Raw genomic sequence first — 22,221 nt, 5'->3', positions numbered from 1 at the left:
ATGGCATCTACAGTGTGCTGGGGGGAGGGGTACATGAGTGTATGTTTGTGAGTGTGCACATTGTACATGAGTGTGCATGCATGTGTGTATGCAGGTTTGTGTGTGTGAGTATGTGTGCTCCTAGTATAGGCAAAGGAATGTCTGTGCAGAGTGTGCATGTGTGTGCATGTGTAAGTATGGGTGTGTGTGGTTGTGCATATGTATATGATTGTGTGTGTGAGTGTATGTGTGCAGTGGTGTATGTTTGACAGGAGGTGTGATGTGCCCAATAGTACTTAGCAATGTGTAACTTGTTCACACATTCAGTAAAAGCACCTACTAACATAACTCAAGAAGAATGTGTTTCAGAGTTCCTCATGCAGGATCTCATACACACTCTGTGGGGGGCCAGGCTCCCTACCCACCACCTGAGGGGAAATGCCATGCAGACAGATGTCCATCAGCAGTGTTTCCCTGAACCTCAGGGGTTAGCATAGCCCTAAGTGATGGCACAAATTCCGCAAAAGAAGACCATGATTGTGATCTTAGTGTCCAATAGGACCTTCTCTGCTAAGCCACATGTATCCAAAAGGCAGGGATCATCTGTCCTGCTCACCCTAGTGCCAGGTCTATTCATGCAAACACTCAACAAAGGTCTGTCCATACACCACCTGGAACCTGCTCCTTTAGTCCATAAGTACCACCGAGGGCTGGTATGTGCCTGTTCATCATTGTCCCACCAAGGCCTTGGACCTGCCCTGCCACATCATAGATGTTGCTGTTGGGTGAAAGTACAAAGAGCCCTCCTCTCTCCTTCCTTCCTCCTTCAGTCCTTCTCACCCACTCCTTCCCTCCTTCTTCCTTCATCATTTCTGAAGAACTTGTGAAGAATCCACTGACCCAGAGTTTACTCCAGGTCAATGATAGGTTTGTCTTTCAAACACAGTTGAATTAGTTGCCAAGATTGTTTAGTTGAGTTATTCCATATATGAAAATCCATATAGGAAAATCTCTAAAGAAACCATGCAACCTGGTCTAATTGGGCCTGCCATCTGCAAGCAAGTGTTCAGCAGGTGAGAGGTGCTAGCCTCTTTTGGATGTGGTCATCGCACTCCATGTGGTAAGAGCCCCATCAGTCCCCATGGGTATCAAATGGCCCCTGTCCACTGCAGCACCCACCTGAGTTTGCCACCTTAAGCTGCTGAATGACACTGACTGCTTTTAGTGAGACCTTATAGCCAAAGAACTTAGTCCAGAGCCTGATATAGAACAGAGGGTGAATTAACACTTTGTAGATGAAGAATAAATGACAGAACTAGTGCTACAATGCTGTGCCTTATAAATTGCTATAGAATATCAACATACTACATAGGCTAAAATGAGAAATGCTGTTTTATTACTACACTTCAGTCACATTCTGCTGAAAACAGTAATTTTGATTAACATTTCTAAAACATATGGTATAGCCTGCTAAATTATGTACTAGGCATTCAATGTAAAGGTAATTTAAAAAATGTGTGTAGAAAATAAAGATTCAAAATCAGCAACTTGTCCCTCTGCTTATCTTGCCCTCAACATGGCTTTGGTTGATGTTAACATTTGAGGTCCCCTGTACTAATGCTGTCCCAGGTAACAGCAAATGCAGACACATTCACAGGCCGTTCATGGTGGAACCTCACACACTCACATGAAGGGCAGACTCTAAGCAGCAATGTCACACATGAAAGACTCTGCCTTCGTTCCTCAAAATGTGGTCTCTGTGACTGATTGTCACGAATAGCCTGCAAATCCTCTCACTAACCTGCTTGCCTATGTTTGTGGCTGCTGAAGTTGTCCAAAAACAGACCTTTTTGTCATTCTGAACATTTCCCTGCATTTCAGACTTGTGGTTTTTGCAGTATGTTCACAAGGAAATTGTAGGAGACATGAACCAGATTAAGTGTCCTGATTATTGAAAAACCAAGGTACTATTGAAAAACTTCAGCCGACTCTCAGCGGGTATCTGCTGCTGGGTATGGACGCAATGCTGGGCCCAGGCTCAGAGGGTGTAGAGAGCTCGGTCTCTACTGTCAGGGAAGGAGGGCTTGAGTTTGATTCTCTTTGTGGCCTCAGGTCCTAACCCATGATGGACACCTACTTAATACTCAATAAATACTGATTATTAATAAAGGGACTTTTATTAATGAAGGGACTTTCTGCATCCAAAATCAACTTTTGATCTTTGGATATTATAAAGGACAAATAAATCTGAACACTGAGTCAGAGAGTACAGACTTCTATTTCAAGGGTGAGTGATTCTTCTTTCAAGCTTGACCCCATGTGAACAATGGTCATAGGAAGAATGAATTTTTTCACTGCTTCAAGAAGAACAGAGTCTTAAATCAAGGTAATCCATGGCTACTAAGAGTCGGTGCACAGATTCTCAGAAAAGGACAGTTCAACCACCAAGTGTGAGTGAGGTTGGCTCTCCCTACTCTGCAGAGACCCTGGGACAGTGGGTTCAACCCCACAGGAGAAAAAAACTCACCAACCTGAAATAACAATGGGATTCTTTCTTCTGCAGCTGTCCTGGCGTAGCAGGCACTAGGAAGCTTCTGCTTGGGGGCAAGAACTTCAGAGAATATCAGGCCACATGCATGTATCTGTACATAGCTAAGGAAGCATCTTTGCTGTGGGGAAAAGGGAAATTGCTCTAAGGAAGAGGAAGTCAACCCCAGGACTAATGAGCATGTCTAGTGCTCAGACCTTGACTTCCAAAACTGTTCTTCCATAAAAGAAACCAATGCTCTTTGGGAAATGGCTGGTTCTGGGAATGAGGACAGAAATATTCACCATGAACCTGAATCATGTTCTAACTAGATCCTCTGCCCTCAGTGACATGCATATCACCTTCCTTCTCTGCTCTCGAACGTGGGCTACCAACAGTGACTTGTTTCCAAAGAGTACAGTGTGGGTGGGTTAAATGTAACTTTATAATAGAAAAACCTAACAAACACTACTTTTGCCAGCTGAGCCAAATGAATATCATCAATAATAAATCATGTTAACAGCATTTACTCTTGACATGACATGATGATAATGTCACTTTGCTTCTATGGTTTTCTTTCCCCAAATCCATATCCCTGTTTAATCGTAAAGAAAACAGAATAAAAATCCAAATTGAGGAACATTTTGCAAATACCTGACAGTACTCCCCAAACTTCTCAATGTCATTAAACTTAAGGGAAGCCTAAGAAACTGTCACATATGAGAAGAGGGTAAGGAGACTAAATCGAATGTGGCCTCCTAGATGGGATCCTGGGGCAAAAGGAGGACACTAGAGAAAAACCAGTGGTATCTAAATAAAGGGTAGAATTTAGTTCAGAGTAATGTGGCATGTTGGTTCAGCAATGGAAAATGTTACAATAAAGGAAATCAAGTAGGGATGTGCAAAAGCTCATTGCACTATATGCAGCTTTTCTGTAAATATATTAATAGTCTAAAAAGTCAATTACAAGTTTACAAAACACAAATTCTTCATTGCAATTCTCAGACACACTCGTCATCAAAGTCATCCTGCTCCCTCAGATAGACTGAATCCCACATGCGTGGCTGGGGGTTAAGGCAAGGTTTTGTCCTAAGGATTAGATGGGGGACAGCACTCCTCAGACACAACACGGTGACATTAGACCCCCAAGTGTTGGTGCAGGAAGGTCAGAAGTCATCCTGTCCACTCTCTCCTGTCAAATAAACCACACCTTCAGGAATGCTTACCTAACAGCATATGCAGCAAGAATTCTTGGCTTGTGTGATCCCAGGATGGTAAACAATAGTCTTTTTGTGATGCTATTCTTATAAAAAGTAGTAACAAATGAGAGTAAGAGTTTTACAGAATTGTGGATCTGGGAGAACAACTTTTACCGGCAGGTGGCAGAAAACTTACCTCAAGGTATAAAAATTTGCTTTCAACTGGAGTCATTCTTGTTCTTTAAAATATAGGGCGAGTGTTGCAGGCTGAAGCTAAATTTTATGCTGTTTGTACTATTTGTATAAAAATCTCCTCAGACATGTAACCTAGAGCTGGGCATTTGCCAGAGCGAAGTCAAGGGAGCGTTTTATGAATAGAGTGGAGTTTTACACCAAAGAACATTCTTTCCAGGTGAGCTGTATGAAAAATCCTTTCTCTAAACACGTAAGGATTAATGAATAATTAAATGCTCCCAGGCTCGTCTTATCTGGTCTTTGAGTTTAAATCCCCCTTAAACTCTCTCTCTCTCTCTCTCTCTCTCTCTCTCTCTCTCTCTCTCTCTCTCTCTCTCTCTTCCAAGGCTGCACAGATCCATGGGCAGATTCAAAAAGAAGAACAAGGGGTGATCTGCCTCTTCTCTGGGAAAGCCAGAGAATGATGAGGAAGTCGCTGACCAGTAATGCCCGGTGAGAAAACGAAAATCTGATTATTCTAAGAGAAAATGTGCTGTGAAGACTGTTCACACAAGTGGAGAAGCCAAAGGGAACACCTGACGTCCTACAGCAACTGCATGAGACAGCAGCCCCCCCTGGGGCGGGGGAAACAAACAGAAGAAGCTGAATTATCAGCATTCAGAAACTTAAGGGAAGGTCCCACAGTGCAGAGACAAGGGCTTCTAAGAGGGAAGCACTGCCTAGACAGTGGTGCTAGGTTTGGGGCACCTTGATTCTGATTGGAGACCCTGGGATCAGTAGCTACAGGAAGATTAGGGTCCTTCCCAGGTGAACAAGTGAGGCTAGGTGATGTTGATAGGAACAAGAGGCCAACAGAAAGCAATGGAAGGATGGATTTGCCCTCACTTCTTTTGGGTGCTCTCCCTCTGGGCTCTCCCACTGTGGGAGGCAGGCAGAGTCTCCCATGGCAGATGGTCCAGGACACAGCCGGAACTCAGAAGCTTGACTCCAGCATAGTAGAGTGTGTAGTCAGCCTCCCACCAGACTTGGCCTCTAAGACCAGACACTTGGTGAGCCTCATCTGACCCTCCACAGAGCTGATGGCAGGCTGACAGGCATCATGCTTGCTCAGCAAACCAGAAGTCCTAGGACTATTTCAGACCTGGGCCTGAGCTCTTTGTATTCCCAAACCTCACACAGTGGTGGATGGCGTTTTGTCTAAACTTAGTGTATTAGTCAGGGTCCTCCAGAAAAACAGAACCAATAGAATGGATATATAAATGTAGTAAGATTTATTACCAAAATGTGGTTTACGCGGTTCCGGAGGCTGGCAGTCCTGAGCTCGGCAGGGCGAGATGGTAGACTGCAGAGTGGGAGAGCTGAGGCTCAGTATGAGTCTGAAGACATGCCAGCAGGAGGAGTTCCTTTTTACTCAGAATTTTTTTTTCTATTTAGGGCTTCAACTGATTAGATGAGGCCCACCTACTTAGGAAGGGCAATCTGCTTTACTCAGTCTAATGATTAAAATGCTAATCTCATCCAGAAATACCCTCACAGACATACCCAGGTCAAGGTCTTAACCACACTTTGCCAAGGTCTCTCCAGGCCCACGCTCAGACCCTGCCACCTGCCCTCTTCTGATGGTCATTGGTCCATGTCCCTCTCAGGGTGGTGGCACGAGCTGGAAATATGTGAGGAAAATGATGCAAGCACAGGAAGGCCAAGTATCCCCAAGATAATAAAACCTCCATTTTATTTTAAGGTATACATGAAGGTGTGTGCATCAGAGCAATCGGAGGACCAATGTCAACTCCCCCACTGCCAAAGATACTGGGAAAAGGAAAGCCCCAATACGTGAGAACAACATCAAGCGAATGTGTCACTCTTCCTCATTCACCGGAACATACACTCAGTGCCTCCTGTGTCTGGAGCTGGGACCTTCGAGAGATAGACACAGGGATCAGAATGTGGACACAGGCAACTTATCTGGGAGGTGACCTCAAAAGGTGGTATTAGGAGAAGTGACACTCAGTGGGAAACAACCCACAGGTTATCACTGGACAGCTGAGTCTTAGTCCCCCTTGGGTCCTCTGGGAAATCCTAGGACACACAGCAGTTGGGTTGTTTACCCTCCAGTTGCCATTTGCATCTATCTTTGGCTGCGGGTTGGTTTCTGGAGTCAGCAGGGCTGGTGGGGCTGTGGGCATCATTGTCAGCTCAAAGTCGCCCTCCAGCACACCGTACAGACATCTACCACAAGCCTTACCTGGCTGGGTGAGGACTGTAAGGCAGGTGTAGTCTTTCTCCCAAGCTCAAAAGTTAAAGAGAGTGACAGTGGCATTTTCACTTAAAATTTAAGAGATGTTTGAGCAGAATTTGTGTTTTTTATTTTTTTAATTTTTTTGAAACAAGTGTCCAGTTCCAGCTATAGTCTTTACTGTATCTTAGGTGTTATATCCAGGGCCTTGTGTTTTAGGTTTCTGACTTAACATGTCCCACATCATGTAATCCTAAGTAGGAGGCCAGAATGCTGACTCCATAATCATTTAAGGAAAAGCCTGCCTGCTGTCAGAGTACCAACACCCTCTTCAGTGATCTTTTCTGCTGCCTTCAGTCCAGGGTCTGAGCAGCCCCTCTTAGACCAAAAGACCCTGCCAGCCTCCTTAATTGCATGATGACAGATGTATAATCACCAAATATTTGCCTTCAGAAATTTTTTTAGGAATCCTCTAACAGGTTCCAAATTGAATTATCTTGCTTCTGAACATGGGCATCTCCAGTCAGCAAAGTGTTCTCAAGGCTCCGTCACACACAGCTAAGGTGGCTCTGCTTTTGGCAACATGTAATTAGTGTACCCAGCAACCCCTTAGAAATGAGGTTCAGAGATTTAAAGTAGATGCTGAGCTATTAGCAGAAAAGTCTCAGTGTTTTAACAGATGACTTCAAGTCAACAGTTTGTTCTGAGGGCAGATATTCCTGGAGCTCTGGTGTCATCCCCTGACACGTGTCATGGTGTTGATGGATCATCTGACACCATGTCCTCCACCCGTCAACACAGGCCCCCAGACACTCACACATCTGAGCCCAGTGGCAGGAGATGACACATTCACTCCATAACCACCTTTACTCCCCTCCCCCACATAAAGAAACACCAGGCCCTGGCCCAAATCTTAAACATCAATTTCTACCCATACTAGTTGTTATAAAAGACGGTTCACTTACCAACATCCACTTTGCCAGGAGCACCTTTGAGCCTCTAAAGGAAGCATGGCCCAGGGTCAGCCAAGAGGCTATGATGTTCCTGTGGCCCCAGGTGGTGGTCTTGGTGGGGGTGAGTCTACAGAAGAGGATTGAGGTCTGGGGCTGCATCCGACCACTTGCTCAAGTCTGGCAGTTTTAGAGCCATTAAGATGACTTAGTAAGGTGTATGGGCAGCCAGATTTCCAACGCACCTTGTGTTCTGTTTGCAAGTATTTCTGTCAGACGGTCTGTGCTTTTCCAAAACAAATCCTTGCCTTGAAGGGGACACTCAGCTAGGCTGTACCTGAGGGCCTAGGTGTGCAAACAGGTGAGCTTGTCTCAGAGACCTCAGTGAGGGAGATAAAATGGTCTCTCAGGGAACAACCTTCACATTACATGCATGGCTCCAGGAAGAGCACCCACAAGCTGTGACATCGTGCCTGCTGTCTGTTTGTGTTGGCTTTCTGCAGTATTTCATTCCCTTTTTAGCTGTTTCTTTGTATTCTCTATTTATTTTTAAGTTCAGTTTAAGGCAAAGGAAAGACCTGTCCTGGATGTGCCATGTGGTTTTGAATAAACAAAGCATTTTTAAAAGTCAATAAACTAGGAGTCAGGGTGAGCTCTGAAAGGGACTTTTGTGAGCTCTCAGCTCAGACTAAGTTATAATTTATTCTTTTCTTCACCACACATATGTCTTGAATGATTTTTGCTTGATTGTTTTTAAAATATCAAAAAAAGCATGCTTGTGTTTCTCTTTCACTTCCCCTCCAATAGAGGCACATTCTTCCCTAACAACTTTGCATCCCCAGCTCCTCATTCCCAAAAGGCCAGCACCCCCAAGACAAGTCCCAGAGAAGGTTACTGGCATGGAGTTCCTGGAGTGATTCTAAAGGATGTGCTGGATGCAGGCCCATGATGGCTGTGTCTGGGAGGTCTTGTCGCCCTCCAATGTAACCCTTGAAGCTCCATGCTACCCAGAGCCCCGGCTCCCTCTGATGGCCTCTTCTATTTCTGATGGATCTAAAGAGCTCACTGAAAAGGATGGGTCTGCCCATTTCCATAATCTAAACCTTGCACTATGTTTCTTTGTTGACCGTGAACCATAATGTGCCCTGGGCTTGTATGTGGCAACATAAATACAGAGTCTCACTCACCCACAGCCCCTTGTGCTCATGTCTGACAATGACTTCACACTAACCTTTCTGAGGTTCTAGAGTCTCTGAATGTTCTGGAGGCTTACATCCAGAGACACCAGATATCTTCACATTTGCAAATACCTTCCTGTGACTATAAGCTTCCCTCTTTTCTTATTTGTAGAATGTAGTTTTTGTAATTGATGGTTATGAAGCATGATGATTTAGGAATGTGTCAGATACTCAGTAAATTCTTATTTTATTATAAGGTTTCTACTTGATCATTTTAAAAAGTGGGTATTATATCATCACAGTTATTGATTCTGCAAAACTGAATTTTTTTAAGATTTAAGTAACTCAAGGTCAGGTAAGCCACACCAGCATCAATAAACATCTATTGTCTTAATGAGGGTTTTCCAAAGAAACAGAACTAATAGGAAGCTGAGAAGTCCCAAGATATGCTGGTGGCAAACTCGTGATTCAGGAGAGCCAGCAGTATTAGTTCCAGTCAGAATCTGAAGGCAAGAGACCAATGTGTCAGTCCCAGGACAGCCAGAGAGAGAGACAGAAAGACTGAGAGACAGAGAGAGACACAGACAGAAAGTGACAGAGAACATTTTCCTCTCCTCAACCTTTTTTTTTTTCTATTTGGCCTTCGACTGACTAGACGAGGTCCACCCACACTGGGGAGGACAATCTGGTCTACTTAGTCTATGAATTCAAATGCTAATATCAGCAGAAACGCCCTCACAGGTGCACACCTGTCACGTCCTTAGCTTGCTCTGAACTAAATTCTAGTAATACAACAATAAGTTATCCTCAAGCTCTGCCTTAATCAAGAAAAAGAAAAATGCAAAGTCTACAACAGCATAATGAGGCTGTACCAGAGAGGCAGTTTTGTAAACATAGAGGAGATATTCTCAGCAAGGGCTTCCTGGGGTGGACCCTAATGGGGCCAGCAGTGGGCACAGTGGCAGCAGAAACAGCAGGGATGAAGCACACCTCCAAGGGTGACATGTAGGGTTGTCCTCTGTGCCTGGAACCAGGCTAGGTGCCTATCAGAGATAGGTGAGGAGTGACTTCGGCACCTGGCTTTGAGAGGGGGCTGGAGGTTTCCAGAGAGAAGCGGTATGGAGCAGACAGTATCTGGTCTGCTTCGCATTCAGTGATAAAATTCACAGAGGATCATGACAAATGGGGCATGAACCATTTGATCCAGAAGAGGTGCCCAGAGGGTAAGGAATTTTGAAACAGCATCATAACAACTGTGTCATAATAACACATCTCATATCAGGTAGCTCTATATTTCCCCAAACAGTTCATTACTCCAAAATACTACAGGAATAGTCTCCCTTTTGAAGTGGCAGAACACTGAGCTACAAGAAAGTTTAGTGTCTTATCAAATTCCACAGCCCTAATATGTCATTAACTCATTAATGAAATCTAAGGTGTCTGAGTTATGGCAGAAGGGTCAAATATTTTAACGAGAGAACAGAATGGATCTAACCTATATTGTGCCCAAAGGAAAACTATCACCAATAAGTAGAAGTAACAGAGAAGCAAATGTGGGTTTGATGTAAGAAAAAATTGTGAAATAATTTGAATCCTTTAGAATTGCCTAAGCTCCTTTCAAAATGGCTTCTAGAAGAACCCCAAGGTGTGTTGGGTGTGCTAGAGTGTAATCTTACATTAAGTAAGGAGGATGGATGAAGTGGTCAAAGCAAAGGCATCTCTGAACCCAAACAAGTGAGAATCAGCCATTCTTCAATCAATTACTGATGAGCAGATCTCAAAAGCATTGCATATCAAGTTGAACCTCAGCTAGAGCGGGAGGCCTTGTGCTGAGGGTTTCTTTCTGCACCTACAGACAGAAGTCCTGTTCTCTCTCAGTTCTTCATGTTGGCTGAGTTGCATTTTGTTACCTCATTTCCATTCTTCTGGTCTAACTTCTAGAATCTTTACTGGCAAGCAGGCCTTACAGGTGTCTCCAGAGGAAGATTGCTTTAAGACAAGTGTTTATTAATAATATAAAGAAAACCTGACCCCGTATATATCTACTTATTGTAATCATAAGGAAAGTGGGTGAGAATGTTGAAAATAAAGTGCTAGACTCCAAGCACAACCTCTCTATAATTATAGTTAAGGGACTTTTTTGAAAAGAGGTGCAAAAAAGGAGAAGGCAAATGGAATTGAGACAATAAGTAAAAGTGCAAGAACTAAAAAGCAGATAAAGAGACAATGATGAGGCACATTTGACTGAACTTTAAGGAATTGGTGGGTAAGCCAAGAGGGGACCAACCAGAAGGCGGTGTGACTGGAGACCCCTCAGAGGTATTTTAGCTGGAGATGCCCTGTTCTTCTGGAAGTGGGATGAAGGCAGGGCTGAAAACAAGGGAAAGATGGAAAGTGTTGTTAGGAAGTAGCTTGACTCCCAGATGGCCTTCTCCTTGAAACAGGTAAGTTGACCTTCCCATATACCCTGGCAAAAGCCCAGTGGTGTATTCCCAGGAAAGGTCTGTAAGAAGCCTGTGTGACATGAGATGCATCGTGGAATCACACTGAAAACAGCAGGAATGAGTGGAAGTCTATGTCATGATGAGACCCTGGTCTTCCCCCTACTCATCTAACTACCAGGAGCCACACTGCCAGCCCCTTAGTCTTGGTGACCCTCATCTTCACCTGGACCACTTCAGCAGCCCATCTCACAGGTCTTCCTGCTTCTTTCCCAGTCTCTACATTCTATTCTAATCCCAGCAGCCAATGTGATATACAGGGTCCAGAATAAATAATGCCCCTTCTTTATTACAAATTCTTTTATCACAAAATCATAAGCATGTAATTCTGTAACACAACTGTCACACTGAAGCACACCATTATGACATTTTAGGTAAAATATTCAAATTAAAACTATACATTATCACACTCATTATTTCCCTACCAACCACACTCAAGCAGGCCTTACTTCTTCTGCTGGACCCTGTATTTAGAGCATAAATCAGACTTATCTCTCCACTCAAATCCCAACAGTGTCCCCTCTTTCGCTCACAGTAAATGTAAAGTCTTCACAGCAGCCCCAAGCCCCAAGTGATCTCTACTGTTGTCCCCTGTCTCTTTCCATTCTTTTCCCTCTGTGCCATCTACAGAGCTTACCTTGTTGTTCTGGACATGCCAAGTGCCTCCCTTTTTAGCGTCTTTGTAGCTCTGTCCCCTTGACCTGGGGTTCTCTCCCCATAGACATCTCTGGCACTTCCTTACTTCACTCAAGAATTTGTGCAAAGTTTACCTTGTCAGTGGCACCTATCTGCCACCTCCCCATCTCATATCGCCACTTCTCTTGCCTTGCTATTTTCCATAAAATCCATATAATTTACCATTTATAATGTTTATTGGTCAAGGATATCTTTCTTTTGCTTATGACTTATTCCTAGTAAACAGAACATTACCTATCACACATGCACTCAAAATTTTTTGTCAAATAAATAATAAGTTATTCTGGAAGCACACTGTCTGCAGGAATCTTAAAATCTGGCATATAATTTATTAAATATGTCCATGGGTCACATTATTTAAATACACAGATATTCTATAATTTAAACTAAACTCAAATGTTTTCTACACTTCCACAGTTGTACAAGGTCTGAATAAACATCAGAAGCAAATGGCCCATGGGCCGCAAGCTGGCACGTGGCCTAGGCCTGGGTACGTCAGTATTGTAGGCAATTCTGCAGTCTGAGATATTGGGAATTTGAGCTTTCACTCTTGTTGACATTAATTTTTCTTTTCAAAATTCTCTTGTACTAAAAAGATCATGACTACCCATGCTGAAAGAGAAAAATTAATTTAAAACGACAATATCTTTTATCTAATGCTCCTAAAGGCAGAAAGATGCAAATTCAGTCCTCAATACCCTCTTCTCTACTTTTCACATCTTAGATTGATGAAATCCAGTTTGGTACCTACTAGGTGTCACCACACCCCAAAGTGACCACAGACCTCTGAGGCATCCTAGGACATAGGCGATAAGATCAGACACATCATGCTAACAGACACAGCCTCTGGCATGGCTCAAATTCCATAAATTGCCTGTTGTCACCAACAAAACTTGGGGAGAGTCACCCAGTGCTAAAGACACTGGAAAACCTATCATTCTTGACAGAGGTAAAGCATACAAACTAGTTGCAGTTTAGCATAAAAATTAGGGTTGTTCTTTTATTTGTCATGTGGAGATTAATTGGTTAGAATGACAAAATGGCAGCCTTAAACAAGAATTTTTTTTCCAATAACCTTTGACTTGAAGACATAGGAAAAACCTTATTTTAAAACTTTAGTGCTAGAGAAATCGAGAAAGGAACTGATAGACAGCAGAGGCATCAAAGATTGAGTGAGACATTTTCCTGCCAAATATTCCTGCACATCACTCCAGGGATCACTCTTTCCAGGGGAAACAAGATTTCACTTTCCACAGCAGTCAGTGGTTCTGCTGCTTTATGAAGAAAAAAGGAATTTCAATATCTACTGTTGCTCTTGTGAATTTCTTCCAACACCCCCAAAAAATCACTTCCAAAAGGAAACAAGAAAGAAAGAATTGACGCAGGCTACATTTCAGACAAAAGAAAATGAAGAATTATCACCCTTCATGACTTTCTACTAATAGAGTTTATTCTAGGAGCTTCCTTCAGAACAGCTGACAGCCTAGCTTTGCATCAGATCTACAGAAAACTCTCCACAGTGCACTTAAGATTAGAAATGTAGCAGAACTACCATTGTCAGGGGGTCCTAGCATTTTTGTATCACTCACACACACACACACACACACACTGCCACAATGGCATTTCTGATCTGGTGTTTCAAGGCCATCTCTTTATCAGTTTGGAAACTGAGTCCAAGAGACCTGAGGATGAGTCAACAGTCACATTTCTATTTGAAGGCAGCACAAGCACCAACTCAAATCTCCTTATTCACTGTCACATTTTATGTATGTTTCCAGAATCTGAAATAGTTCATGCGTTTTGATTTTTTTCAGTACTTCCATGTGCCAAATGTTCTAATAGTTTCCTCACAAGCATCTTCCTATCAATCTTGAGGCCGTCTCTCAAGCAGGAGTGTCATGCCCAATTTCAGATGATGTTCAGAAAGGAAGCCACTTGCCCAAGAGCCCTTAGCTCCTAACTGATTGATTCATAACAGAGCTCAGCTCTGCCTCACTGCATAGCATACCCGATTCTTACCTTTCCATCTGCCTGCTGATATCTTTGCTAGCATGCACCAGTTTTGTCAGAAAAATGTGTTGCTTTTCCTTGCTTAGATAGAAATTATTTCCTAAATCCTTTTTAACTTCCAGCTTTATTGGTTTGAGCTAACTAAAATATTGGGGATAAATTGACAAGCTGAAATCCTAAAAAGTATTGATTTTATTAAAATACAGTCACCATTAAATACAAAATAACATGCTACAAGATGGCACAACATTTCCTTCCAAAGAATCCAAACATCTTTTTGTTAAACCCATGTGATATAAGCCATAAACTTTTATCTTCACCTGAGGACATTTTTCATTGTTTTGAGAGAGAGAGAGAGAGAGAGAGAGAGAGAGAGAGAGAGAGAGAGAGAGAGAAACATCAGTGTGATAAGCAACATTGATAGGTTGCCTTCTCGTATGCACCCTGATCAGGAATCAAACCCAAAGCCTGGGTGTGTGCCCTGACCAGGAATTGAATCTGCAACCCTTTGGTCTACAAGATGATGCTCTAACCAACTGAGTCACACCAGCCAGGGTATAAGCTATGCAATTTTAGATGATGCCTGATGCTATGGGAATATGTGTACTTACATCTGAAATGGATAACATATAACTTTTATAAAATTAGTACCAAATTGTACTAATGGTACTAATTAGTACCACAAATTTGGTACTAATTTATGTTATAAAAATTTATGTTATGAAACAGAAGTCAACTTATCTGCCATCCAGATTGTGCCACTCAAAGGAACCAGAGCTTCCGGGCAAATGACTGACCATAGGTCTGTGGGATGACAGGGACAAGATGAGACTGTGATGTCTCATCATGCAAAAGAGCAAGGATGCCAGGCCAGGATCATACCCAAAGGCAGAAGCACTGACTTGTCTATGCTTCACTGGCCAAAGATGAACAATTGTGTCATCCAGTGATATTGGTGCTTGATATTGCTAACCTCCATCAATGCTATCTCTCCAAGAAATCACAACCATCCATAAGTCCCTCTCTTCTCAAAACACACCTGAGCCTTCCATTACCCAACACATAACTTCCTAAATTGTGATGACTGTGTATGTCTTTTCTGTCCACCATCACACCCTGGGTGGTTAAGGGTAGAAGTCGTCACTTATTTCATAGTGCATCTGGTAGAATGTTGCTTGCTTGACCTGCTCCAGGAATATTTAAGGATCAATCTGCTCTTTCAATGTGGGTCTCCACAACTTGGATACAGAACATTCAGGGGCTCGTAACTACAGGACAGATGTGGAACTAACAGCTCCCTCGGTGCTAAGAAATTTTTTTATGCATTCATTAATCACATTAGCTTTCCTCATAGTCACCAGTGGTAACAAGACTATTAACTTTTATGTGTCAGTTATTGTCAAATACAACAACTCAAAAATGTCCTAGTTAATGTGCAAAAAGTTCATGGCCTTACGATCCTCTGTGGGACTTGGAGAAAGTTGTGGAGGAGGGTTTCTGGGTGGTAAGCTGGGTGCTTGGGGACACAGTCACACTATTAGTGGAAGGATACTGCATCCATACTCATATTTTAGGTGCTATTGTTGATGTTTACAAATGTACACCATGGTAAAGTGGTCTACAGAGCATTTTCCAATCACAGTTCTCAATAAGCTACAGCCAGAATTTTTTTTTTTAAGTGAGCATGGATGGATCTGGACAGCATTATGCTAAGTGAAATAAGCCAGGCGATGAAGACAAATAACCACGTGATCTCACCTGGAAGTGGAACCTAATCAACAAAAAAAACAAGAGAGCAAAATGTAACCAGAGACAGTGAAATAAAGAACTAACTGACAGTAACCTGAAGGGAGGTGAGAGGGGATAATGGGGGATAAGGGGAAAGGGTCCTCAAGGAGCATGTATGAAGGACACATGGACAAAGCCAAAGGGGGTTAGAATGGAAGATGGGAGGTGGGAATGGCTGGAGCGGAGAGCAGTGCGCGGGGGGGGGGGGGGGGGGGGGGGGGGCAGAATGGAGACAACTGTACTTGAACAACAATAAAAAAGAGAGAGAAAAATAAAATAAATTTTTGAAGAGAAAAAATAAAGTGAACGTGGGTGTTCTTAGCTGAAAAATGGAAAATTAAAAACAAAAAAGAAGTTTTAAGTAGGCTTACCAGTACAAAAGCCTCTCACTGATGAGGAATTTGACTCGAGAAGTGTCAGGGAAGGTACTCCTCTTGCAACAGGTTAAGACTGTGGTTTGGTTTAAGCCTAAACCAAACATTCAGTGGTTTAAAACATCACTAAATAGGCCATTTCATCTTTGTTTCCCCCAAACCTCAGCCATCTGAAGTCTGTTATGCAGACCCAGCCACCATTATTAAGTCCATCCTTAGGTATATATTTTTTCAAAGCAAAATGCATTTAAGCTTCTCTCAAGGGGATTTATGTTCAAATCTTGTATCACTTTGGGCTCTCTTCTGGAAATTCCCTAGGCTTTCCATGTTGTGCTCATTTTTTCCTCCTTCCATTATATCTGTCAAATTCAACTCTGTCATAAGTAGTTGTGGCAGTCAAAAAAGGAAAGAAAACCCTTCAAGATTCAGAGCATCAAAGCCGGTGTCTCTCAGGTTATATCTTCAAGAGTCTGGCGGTAGGGCAATCTCTGTGTTAAACAACAAAAATGTGACATTTAAGTAGGGACAGATGCCTAACTTTATGATATAATAAATGCCTGGGAACACTGTTCTAAGTCTGCAGTGCACACAAGTAGCATTCGAGGTCAATATTCCAAATGTTCTCTAATTCTTTCGTGACAATGTATCACTTTACTGATGACCCTAACAACAGCAGTTAGCTGCCCTCATATCACACAAACCCCAGAGGCACACAGAATGATTTCATGCATAATATAAACAGCCATTTAGAAAATCAAATCAAATCATATAAAATCACAGTAGAGAAACAGCCACAACTGGGGCTAACAACTTCCGTCCGTGGAAATATTTTTCTAATCTCACATAACTCACAAAGGAGAAAGCTGCGAAATGATGTGTAAGCCATAACAACCAACAACAAAATGATTCACATTCAAGGCCCACGGTTTTCTACCCCATACCCCTGTGCTTATAAAGAGATGCTGTATGAGAACATAACACCAGGCACAACCAAAATTTTGAGGAGCAAGTCAAGCTTGAAGGTAAGAGTTGCTTAGTTCATACATCACACCACCACCCTCCAGTCCTGTTACTGCTGGCCAAGAAGGCCAGTCTACCATGGGAAGACAGCAAATTAGAGAGACTTCCTTATCAATGAGTAAGTGTTGGTGAGGATGTGAAGAAAACACAGCCCTCCTCCTCTGTCGGTGGGATTATAAATTGGTATAGCCACTATGGAAAACAGTATAAAGATTCCATTAAAAATAGGAGAACCAAGATGGAGGCGTAGGTAGACGCACTGCGCCTCCTCACACAACCAGAACTGACAGAAAATCAAACAGCAAGGGGGTCCAACACCAAGGAAATAAAAAAAGAAACATTCATCCAGACCGATAGGAGGGGCAGAGACCGGCAGCCGGGGTGGAGAGGACTCTCGTTGCCAAGGCAGGACAGAGACTGGCGGAGTGTGGGACGAACCAGGCAGGCAGTCTGAACACTGGCGGACCCTGTGGCCCTACATTGGCGCACAGATAAACCTGGACGAAAGGTAGGGGAGTGAAGCAGACCGAGTAACCCAGGGCTCCAGTGTGGGGAAATAAAGCCTCAAACCTTGATTGAAAACACCCGTGGGGATTGGGGCGGCAGCAGGAGAAACTCCCAGCCTCACAGGAGAGGTCATTGGAGAGACCCACAGGGGCCTAGAGTGTGCACAAGCCCACCCACTCGGGAACCAGCACCAGAGGGGCCCAATTTGATTGTGGGTAGCAGAGGGAGTGACTGAGGCCTGGCGGAGAGTAGAGCGGGCGCCATTTCTCCTTCTTGGCCCCTCGCCCACCTATGGAACAGTGCAGGGATCAGCGTTACCCCTCCACCAGGAACACCTAAGGCTCCACCCCTTTAAGTACAGAGGCACCAAGAAAAAAAAAAAAAGGCCCAAATGAAAGAACAGATCAAAGCTCCAGAAAAAATACAACTAAGCAGCGAACAGATAGCCAACCTATCAGATGCACAGTTCAAAACACTGATAATTAGGATGCTCACAGAATTGGTTGAATTTGGTTGAAAACTAGATGAAATAATGAAGGCTATGCTAAGAGAAACAAAGGAAAATGTACAGGGAACCAATAGTGATGCGAAGGAAACTGGGACTCAAATCAACAGTGTGAACCAGAAGGAAGAGAGAAACATCCAACCAGAAAGGAATGAAGAAACAAGAATTCAGAAAAGTGAGGAGAGGCTTAGGAGCCTCCAGGACATCTTGAAACGTTCCAACATCCAAATTATAGGGGTGCCAGAAGGAGAAGAGGAAGAGCAACAAATTGAAAACTTATTTGAACAAATAATGAAGGAGAACTTCCCTACTCTGGCAAAGGAAATAGACTTCCAGGAAGTCCAGGAAGCTCAGAGAGTCCCACAGAAGCTGGACCCAAGGAAGAACACACCAAGGCACATCATAATTACATTACCTAAGATGAAACAGAAGGAGAGAATCTTATAAGCAGCAAGAGAGAAGGACAGTTACCTACAAAGGAGTTCCCATAAGACTGTCAGCTGATTTCTCCAAAGAGACCTTACAGGCAAGAAGGGGCTGGAAAGAAGTATTCCAAGTCATGAAAGGCAAGTACCTACATCCAAGATTACTGTATCCAGCAAAGCTATCATTTAGAATGGAAGGGCAGATAAAGTGCTTCTCAGATAAGGTCAAGTTAAAGGAGTTCATCATCATCAAGCCCTTATTATATGAAATGTTAAAGGGACTTATCTAAGAGAAAGAAGATAAAAAATATGAACAGTAAGAATGACAGCAAACTCACAGTTATTAACAACTACACCTAAAACAAAAACAAAAGCAAACTAAGGAAACAACTAGAACAGGAACAGAACCACAGAAATGGAGATCACATGGAGGGTTATCAGTAGGGAAGGGGGAGGGGGAGAGGGGGAGAAAGGTACAGAGAATAAATAGCATAAATGATAGGTGGGAAATAGACAGGGGGAGGGTAAGAATAGTGTAGGAAATGTAGAAGCCAAAGAACTTATAAGTATGACCCATGGACATGAACTATAGGGGGGGAATGTGGGAGGGAGGGGGTGGGCAGGATGGAGTTGAGTGAAGGGGGGGAAATGGGACAACTGCAATAGCATAATCAATAAATATATTTAAAAAAAAGAAAATTAAAAATAGAGCTGCCATCCAACCCAACAATTCCACTTTGGGGTATTTTTCCTTAGGAAACAAAGACACTAATTTAAAAAAAAAAAAAAAAAACATATGCACCCCTATGTTGATTGCAGCATTATTTACAATAGTCAAGACATAAAAACAACCCAGGTGTCCATGCATAGATGAATGGATAAAGAAGAGGTGGTACATATATACAGTGGATTATTACTCAGACAATAAATACATAAATAAATAAAATTTTACCATTTAATCTTACCATATGATTAAACCTAGAGGGTATTATGCTAAGTGAAATAAGTCAGAGAAAGACAAATACCACATGATCCCATTTATATTTTGAATCTCCAAAAACAAAACAAATAAGACAGACTCAGAGATACAGAGAACAAGCTGATTCTTGCCCAAGAGGAGGGGCTAAGGAATGGGTAAAAGAAAAAAGCAAAAGGTGGAAAGACACATAAAACACCATGGTTTTTATTTACATCATGCTTTGATTTCAAGTGCATGGCGTCTGAATAATCTAAGGAAACAACTTTTCCAGAACTATTCTAGATGAGCTGGAGAAAATAATTAAGCACAATTATTCTGATGTTAGAAATTGTTCTATGTAACAACTGCATTAAAAAACTAAAATTTTCAAGTCACTGTATTTATTGAACTTTTGCAAAGCAGACATCAAGCGCTAGCTGGTGATTTATGCCAGATAAACAGTATTCCCTCTTCCTGTCTCTCAGTGATAAGTGTTCCATTGTTTATGGTTCTATCAAATTAAAATATATCATGCCTTTTAAGATTCAGCAAGGAAATTATCACTCTTTTCTAGAACCAAATGCTCGCTGGACAATGGGAAAAGAGGGAGGAGACCTTGCAAAGGAACTGTTTAATAGACTACGCTTCTCTTTGCTGGGGCTCTCTCTCCTCTCTCACTGGGGCTCGTGCTAACAGGCCCCTCCTCCAGGCTGCAGAAACTCCAGCTGATTTCCTTTAGAGAGCGTGCTTCTAATACCAAGAGGCTTTTGTCAGATAAATCCTTGAGCACTTTCATATTACTTCTTAAAAACAACTTGTGATAGAACTGATACAACCTCAAATAGGATCGCCGTAAACATATCCCATTCTCTCAAAAAAAGGTTAAAACGTTGAAAATGTAGGTTCCCCATATTTCCGGTGAACAAGATTGTTAGCTGTGTGGAAAGTGACCTCCCTTGGAACAACCTAATACAAGAGACCCAGGGATGATGATTACAAGGAGGCCCTCTGAGGCTTAGACGGGTTCAGAAATCCAAGCTAAAGTGTTAGATAAAAGGATTTGCTTAGCTTTGTTTTGACACTGTGCTATTTCCCAGTAGCAAGTGTATAAACCTTGAGTTGTTTTTTTTTTTTCCTACTGGTTCCTACCGATCTGAAGTGATGGCAAGGAAGAAACATGAGTTCTCAGGATTCTTAAAGAAATTATCCATTTGTGGAGAGACTTTATGCGGAATAGAATGAGAGGGGGTGGAGTTAAAGAAGTGACAGAAACATTTTTGGGAAGAAAGCAGCTGGACTCCACAGAAGTGAGGACAGGAGAGGATTGTGCCTGGATGTGGGAAACCAGCTCAGGTGTATCCCAGGTGGTATAAGGAGATCATATCATTATCAAGAAACTTCCAGCAGGGAATCTTGAACTCCCCATGCTCTCTTGATCCTGACCCCCATTGCTCTGCATAGACACAGATGCCGGGTGTTGATTCACCCACTGGACAGCAAGCACATCAGAAGTGACAGGGTGACCAAACGGTGTCTCTGCATCTTAGAGCCATGCCTGGAACCAAGAAGGAAATGAGCAAGTGGATGAGTAAATGAATAAATGAGTGAAAGCAATGCACAGAGAAGATCAATATAATGCAACAAAATTTAATTATAGCTGAGGGGAACATCGTAGCAGCTATCTACATAGCAAAGGTGATGGACACACCATGCTCAAAAGGGTTTGTATGTGTGTGCTTGGGAGTTCCTTGCTGGACCAGTCATGCCCCTAGATGAGAAGGGAACACAGTAGTTCCCCCTTACCTGAAGGGGATATATTCCAAGACCCACAGTGGATGACCAAAACCACAAATAGTACGTAACCTTACGTATACTATATTTTTTCTGTACATACATACCTGTAATAAACTTTACAGCTTATCTTTGCTATATTTGAATTGTCAGCATCGCTACTCTTAGGCATCATTACTAAGTAAACTAAAGGTGACTGAACACAAACACTGCAATTACCAGCAAGGTCAATCTGATAATCAGACTGCTGCTCCTTGAATGACAGGCGGGAGCATATACAGCCTGCAGATACTGGACAAAGGGATGGCTCAAGTCCCAGTCAGGACGGAGCTGGACAGCAAGAGATTTCATCACGCACCCTGGCCTGGTAGTTCCGTTGGTTAGAGCATCATGCTGATACATCAAGTTTATGGGTTTGATCATCCCCGGTCAGGGCTCATGCAAAAATCAACCAATGAACGCATAAATAAGTTGAACAACAAATCTCTCTCTCTCTCTCTGTCTCTCCCTCTCTCTCATCAATACGTAAATTTTTTTAAAAGACAAAAAAAAGATTTCATTATTCCACTCAAAATGACAGCAATTTAACACTCATGAATTTTTATTTCTGGCATTTTCTATTTAATATTTTTGGACGGACAGTGTTTGATTGTGGATAACTTAAACTGCACAAAGTGAGGCACAGGTAAGTGGAGCTGCTGAGAGTACCCCTGTGAAGTTGCCATCTTATTATCTGCCCTCAGGGACCTGATGACAAAGGTGCCCTGCAGTATTTCAGGTCCTGTCCTTCCACCCAGCCCTAGAGTGTGGCAAGGAAGAAACCATCTAACTTTTTAGCTCTGGGCAAAGTGATTCTGACACAGAATTGTTAGGTCTTTGCATGGCCACATGTGCATAATCTCGAACTGGGTCACAAGGACTGATCACAGGCTCTGCCAGGTGTCTGTTCTGACTCCATCCTGATACCATCTCTTTGGACTTGTGTCCATCAAGGTAGGAATGGGAACTATTCACTTGGTAGTTAATTCTGCAAATAGCATCCAGTAGTTCCATGAACTTCTGACTTTAAAGACACCTTGCTGTCTAAGTTTTGCCAGTGATAGCCAGGGATCTCTCCTAATTTACAGCACATGTTCTTGTGTAAGACCAGGACCTTATAGTTCAACCTTATGCAAAACCCCTGGAAAACTGGATATGTTTTGAGGACAGCTGTGTTCCTATCCAATGTTGGAGAAACTCCCTGGGTTTAAGTGAGTGTACTGAGCCCCTGCCCCAGAATAATGTCCTGGGATGAAGGGAATACCTGGAGCAGAGGAGCTTTGTCCCACATCCTGGGATGGTGGAATGTGGGCACACAGGCCAGAACAAGTGTCCCCATGGTG

Source organism: Desmodus rotundus, chromosome 1 (genome assembly GCF_022682495.2).
Source record: "Desmodus rotundus isolate HL8 chromosome 1, HLdesRot8A.1, whole genome shotgun sequence".
Classification (NCBI taxonomy): Eukaryota; Metazoa; Chordata; class Mammalia; order Chiroptera; family Phyllostomidae; genus Desmodus; species Desmodus rotundus.
This window is presented reverse-complemented; position numbering follows the sequence as displayed.